This window comes from Pomacea canaliculata, linkage group LG1, assembly GCF_003073045.1.
Source record: "Pomacea canaliculata isolate SZHN2017 linkage group LG1, ASM307304v1, whole genome shotgun sequence".
In the NCBI taxonomy this organism is placed as follows: Eukaryota; Metazoa; Mollusca; class Gastropoda; order Architaenioglossa; family Ampullariidae; genus Pomacea; species Pomacea canaliculata.
Window position 1 is genome coordinate 21,558,153 of NC_037590.1, and position 5,306 is coordinate 21,563,458.

A 5,306-nucleotide genomic window follows, 5' to 3' on the forward strand; every position below is an offset into this window, starting at 1 on the left:
CTCCACTACATCAAGTTGTGTTTGTTATACAGGGTGTGTACAATGCCTCGATATAGTCCATTATTTTAGAACCTATATCAGCTAGTCACAGGGAGAAAAGGGCCATCCATGACACGTCTTCTTTGCAGTATTTATATATGTTTTTGTGTATTTTTTTTTTACAGAACTATATATGCGAGTGCGTGAGCGGGTGTGTGTGAGTGCGCGCGCGTTTGTTCTAGCTCCAAACCAGATGTTGATTGTAAAGTTATCAACGGAAAAACAAATCGGAAGACATAAAACAATTTTAGTTTCCCAGTGAGACTTGCAAACTTCGTCAGCAGTGATGGATTTCGAACTTCCATTCAGATGCGCGTGCTCCAGCCTCACTTCCGATCCTTTTAAGTTTATGCCAGAGTGCATTTATGACCTCCATTACTGAACTGCGACTTTCAGCTATGAAACCAAAGCTATACAGTCACACGATCGCATGTGGATCACATGACCTCGCACGTGGACCCACCAAACGTGATTATGAGTTGCAACAACACGATTGTCGGTTCTGGTGGTATCTCTAATCAAAGCCCGCTCCCCCACTGAATGCATCACGATGTGATTACAGCAGGAAAAAAACAGCCTTGGAATTGTAAATAATATTATTGTTGTTATTATTCTTATAAGTTATGGTGTGTATATCTGTGCGAAACTCGAACAAAAAAGAAATCAAATCTTTCGAGACCATGTAACCTCTGGGGTTTATGAGGCCAGCACCTGGGCAGACCTCTTGAAACTAAAGAGCTCCTCTCACTATCATGGATTGTCTTCCTTAGTTGTGCGTGGAACTTTAGCGCCATCTTTTGTACGTCTTTAAGTGTTCGAACCCCATCCCCATCCCCATCCCCATCCCCTCCTTTCACCACCCATCCTGTTGCAGAGGCGTTATTGTTGTCGACGTGCCTGCTCCAGCTACAGCACCGCTTGACGAAGGTGTAACTCAGGGACTATAAATATTTTTGTTGTTCTTTTTGTTTCTTTTGTTTTTTTATTTGTTTTTAAGTCATTTTGAGTGCCGCAAATTTGCGGACTTTACTTTTTTGTGTACATTTATTGCATGTGATTATGAATTATGCCTGTTTTACATCATAAAACTTGTTGATATTATTTTTTTATATTATGTAATTTTTTGTTTGATTTTGAAAGGACATGTTTTTCTCAGGCTAGGTAATACGAATATAGCAACTCTTTTGTCAGCAACATCCAGGAGTTGTGAAAAAGTCGGGTGTTTTATCTCTTATCATTTTGCCAAAAAAAAACTACTTTGACTTAGCAAGCTGCTGCTTGCGGTGTGCGGTGTTTGGACAAAATATACACATCTCATAAATAAATGCTGCCCGATACCATTCCTGACTTGTGTGAGAAGCAGAATGAGTGCTTGTAGGTCTGAAGCACGAATCGCAGACTATCTTGTAGTTCTGTAGATTGTCGCTGGGAGAAAGTTGAGATCGCGTGTGAGAACAAGTGTGATGTGTGATTTGTAATCAAATAAATGAATGTAAGGTAGTGAGTGTGAAATGTCTGTCCACAAAGTATCTTGAAGTATACATATAGCTTTAATCTTGAAATTTGAAACTAGACGTATTTAAGATAACTTTAATTCACCTCAAGTTTTGGTTGCTACTGTTCATTATTTAAAGGATATTTAGTTTTCTATAATTGTTTCCTGTTAGTATTGATTTTGTCTGTGCATGTAATTGTTTGCCACAATCTTTACAATTTAATTGTGTCTAGTTTTTCTACAACGCGATGCGAGTAAAGACGGGATAGATATGCAGAGACTGAAATGTGATTTACACTTGTCTCGTTACAGAATTAGTTTTATTTATTACGTTAATTAATTTCGGGTAATTAATTTCGATGACGGGAACTTCCGAGTCTTCAACATCTACGGGAGATGGGGAAAAGGGAAGGTGGGAGTGGGGGACTTGTATTTATACCCTTGACGCACCTTCTCCCCTTCCCCAGAGGGGAGACAACGCTAATCGCCGAAACTGTGAGCCCGAAATTGGCTACGCTTGCCTCCCCTGAAAAGCGCACCAGCTTATCTTCTCTTTTGCCTAATCAATGGTTGATTCGGCAGGGGACAATCAGTCAAAAGGCCATATAGTTCATACGATTAAATCCAGTTCTCCATTATTATATAACCATTTGCTAGATGTCTAGTCAGCTGTGTGGCGAGAGTCAGCATTTAGACATTAGCCGCCTAACTGCACAGTGGCGAGCTTTTGATAGGGTCAGCCATTTTGGCACCATCAACTTGAGGGGGAACTGGGTGATTAAATAAAAATTGGAAATTCCTCTCTGAAATCAGTTGTTACGAAATTCATTCAAAAGCCAAGAGTTTTTTTTTTTTCCTTGCATACCATGTTTCTCCTGCCAGAGCGGCCATTCATAGGATGTTTCTGCTCTGAAAACGATGAACCTTTGGCAAGTGGGAGGCCGCTGTACTTTAACCCCCCGACCCTAGCTTTCATACCGGCATAACATCATGCCTGTGTTATTGAACTGCCATATTTTTACTGCCCTTCTACCAGCTGCATAAAGCTTTCTTTTTAAAGTGAAATGAGAAATAAAAATGAATGAGCAAACAGACACGGTTTGCCAGACAGATATACTGCGCTGCTCTAGGAAGCTATACCTTGCAAGGCTGCGAGAAACAAGTTTGATTTATGTGGTTAAACTGTCAATGGCATGGTAAGTGACTATACAGTTCGAATGACACTAACCAAGGTCTTTTTGAAAGCTGGAGGGTTGAACGGAAGGCTGCGTGTGGAAATAGAGAACGCGACTGTCCGTGGCTTGGCATTGCAGTTTGGTGATATTTTATTGAAGCTAACATTGGAACGTGTAACCCGCGTACCCTCGTGTAATGGCAGGCGCAGAATTTCGTCTCGAAACCGGAAATCAAGCATTTTTTTCGCATCAGCGCTCTGGCATTTGCATGTCAACAGAGCGAATCGCGGTCTGCAGTTGCGGGGGCTGAGCGCGTGGGGAGTGGGAGGGTAAGGGGTCAGTAACTGTGGCACGGATGCTGCTTAGTATTTGTGCTCTCCCTTTACTGCTCTTTCAGTTGGTGTAACTGCCGCGCGTACAATACAGGCATTAGGCATATGCACAAACACACAGTCATGTGTACAAAAACATTAAAGGGTACAGGCACATGAAAAACATGCATACAGACGCTCACCCACATGAAAAAAGCAATCGCATTCACGAGTACACAAATTTACATGTACCGACAAGCACTCGCACATGCACAAACACACGTGCACGCAAAAGGACACAAAAACACACACGTGTACAAACACAAGCGCGCAGGAACAAACACTGGCGCACAAACACACATGCAAAGTAACGCATAAGAACAAATATATCTACACACACGCACTTATTCAAACTCGCCTAATTAATTATTTGTCTTCTAGTTTGTTTTTTTTTATAATTGATATTATTGATTTATGTAACACATGAGCTTGACATTACAAAGAGCTCGACATGCAATCACGCAAAACGCACTTTGTGCACATGTACAACCCAAAAATGAGTTTAAAAAACAAACGCTATGGACCCACGCGCGCGCATATGCAAACTCGATGGATCCATTTTTAGTCCATTCGGGTTGGGTTGTTTTTTTATTTTTTTTAAATCTACAGCATCAGCTCATTCTGATACATACCCCGACGTACACTTACAAACACCCTTTGCATGAAGCTGAAACACCGACACACAGAAAACACACTGACAAAGTCTCACACTCACACACACACACATGCACACACACACACATGTACACACAGACAAACGCTTGCAGATGAAATTTGTACAGTGAGGCGTGCAAACACGCAACCACAAAGCGGTAGCATCTCCCGACTGTTTTTATTCACTGATGAGCATCCAGAATGTTAGTCCCACGGCCCGGTACGCGTTCAGTTAGTAAACTTTATTTCAGAACCCGCTTTACATTATCTAGCATGTTCGCTTCAAACATGTCTAATTCAGCCGGAAGTGATCTCTGGAAGCACATTCTTGCCAGTCATTGCGTTCAGTGGCCTAATCGGCGATCAAGTGCTAAATCTAAAGCTGACAACAGAAAGTAAAACAAAGCTCAGGATCGATAACCGCGTCTCTCCAGGGACGTGACATATCAAAGTTCTCGGACTTCATTGGAGTTATCGAACATTGTAATCTCACATAAACTTTGGGCTGAAAATATTGGTGACAAGGCGAATAAATATTGGACAGGAAGTGCCGAGCTTAAGCCGATTCTGCTGGTGAAAAGCTTCTGGAGAACTTGAGTGCATGAAAATGACAGAATTCAAAGGAGTGCCGTTGGAATGGATGGTGTGCAGCAAATGATTTTTGTTTAGTAACTCTACTTCAAGTTCTTTAGTCGCCGCAAGTCTGACACAAGATCGAATGAAGTAATAATGAAAGACTTGATAAATTAATCGAGCCAAAGCTCTGTGGTCTGGCCTTTCGGAGAATTATGAAACAAAGTGGTTAAGAGACAATAATAGTACTCAGTTGTAGACCATAAAGGTAATTAATCCCAAGGGTCTGTGGCTCGATACTAGTCATCCTCTCTCTTTCTTTGTATGTGCGTGCGCGCGTGAGACAGACAGAGGAGACAATGTGGTTTGCTTAGTGTCGTGTCTATCTGAAAATTTTGATTCCGATCTCCAAACATCAGACAAGAATATCTCAGACCAATGCATAATTGATGAAATCAGTGCAAGACGACATCAACGCACTTTGGTTGAAAAACAAAACCACATCTGTTAAAGTTCTCACAAGAACAGTTTGGGTAAAATAGATAACTGAAAACTTTGCAAGGCTTATATTGACACCCATGGTGTACTAAATGACCTCCGGCAGTGTTTTACCAAAACATTCCTCCGAACACTTATTTTGTGGTGGCCTACAGACAGATTGAAAGTAAAACCACAGTGACATTTCCAATATAACTCACAGATGCGGCTTATGGTCACATCGGATCATCTTCACTGAAAGGGCGCAGGTGACAAGACTAAGAGCAAGATAAGTGTATGTTCTACTTTTTCAAATGTCATCGGTTCCTGTTTTCTTACAGGATGTAATCGTCGAGCAAAGATCTAGCCACTGGCATTCAGATTTTCTCTTAGTTTCCGCCTTATCCTTGTCCAAGAGACAGATTTGACTATTTTTGGTGTTTTTAAACCTGTGATAGTTTTTGTTCATTAATCATTGTCTATTAAAAAAATTGCACTCTAACAGAGAAATAGAAGAATATA